This window comes from Penaeus monodon, chromosome 21, assembly GCF_015228065.2.
Source record: "Penaeus monodon isolate SGIC_2016 chromosome 21, NSTDA_Pmon_1, whole genome shotgun sequence".
Taxonomy (NCBI): Eukaryota; Metazoa; Arthropoda; class Malacostraca; order Decapoda; family Penaeidae; genus Penaeus; species Penaeus monodon.
In genome coordinates, this window is record NC_051406.1 from 40,593,158 (window position 1) to 40,594,278 (window position 1,121).

At 27.6% G+C, this 1,121-nt stretch overlaps 1 protein-coding gene across 1 annotated transcript in view; it reads right to left on the reverse strand.

Annotated features, from left to right (window-relative positions):
* Window positions 1-290: 290 nt before the first annotated feature.
* The window catches only part of LOC119586495 (CLIP domain-containing serine protease 14D-like), a gene marked incomplete in the record, with an annotated part of 7,956 nt that continues 7,125 nt past the window's right edge, over window positions 291-1,121 (reverse strand). The window contains 1 exon segment of the mRNA XM_037935234.1: window positions 291-1,121.

Below are 1,121 nucleotides of genomic sequence, written 5' to 3' on the forward strand. Positions count from 1 at the left end.
GATTAAATATGTATAGATAACATGTACTCTTTCCTGGCCACAGCTGATATATCCTATTACTTTAATTCTATAACACTAAAGTATATAAATGCATAGTATACTATTTTTTTACAAGCACATAATAAAGTATCAAACTATTGCTTCCTCACCATTTCCAGAAACACTTAAGATGAATGAGGGAGAGGAAATCGCCCCCTTAAGGATTAGTGGAAAAGAAATGAATTGATAAAAATAATAGTCATGAGAACATTGACTCATTATCATGTTAACGACTAAAATAAAGAGAGAAAAAATGAAAGGAAGACTTTTATTAAATATAAATACATACATAGACAAAACAATTATTATGAAATATCAGGTATCATTTGAACAACCAAGAGCATTCTTAATAAATCAAGGCATTGTCAACAATTCATCACATTCTTATACATCATACCTATCTGTAACTTAATCTGTATTAGATTAATCTTTAACATTCATCATTTATAATTATTGCAAGTAACCTATTATATAACAAAAACATTAAAACCATGCTTAAATCTCACATTGCAGTCAATGGAAGGTCATATTAACACTTAATAATGCAGTAAATGCTTATTACTATGGATTACATCTTGAGTATAATAATTTAATCTCCATTACACATTTTCTTATATAATTTGATAAATCACAATCTGTTAGTCTAATTTTCATTACAATAAATTCTTTAATATCTTTTATAGGGAATATGTGCACTACAACTGAATATCATCTTTTCAAAAAATTATAAATATAATTATGGATGTATGAGGCTCCTAGCTAGCACCATGTACTATGAATTCCAATATTCAGATTTCAAAAAGTATGGAATAATCTTTATGAAAACAAGCAAATGGTGAATATGTAATACTGGTACAAAACTCACCACCTTTTTACACATTTTTTCATTTACAGGAATGTATCAAAGAGGTAATAGCATTAAATCAACTGTTAAAGCAGAATTACGTTCAGTTTTCCTAATCTTTCAAGACTCAATTTTCAAAAATCTACTTGTGACACTGATGAAACTGATAATTATTTCTTTTGACCACTTTTATTTCCTGAGTGGATACCAGCTACAGTATTAAGAAAATGTAGACAAA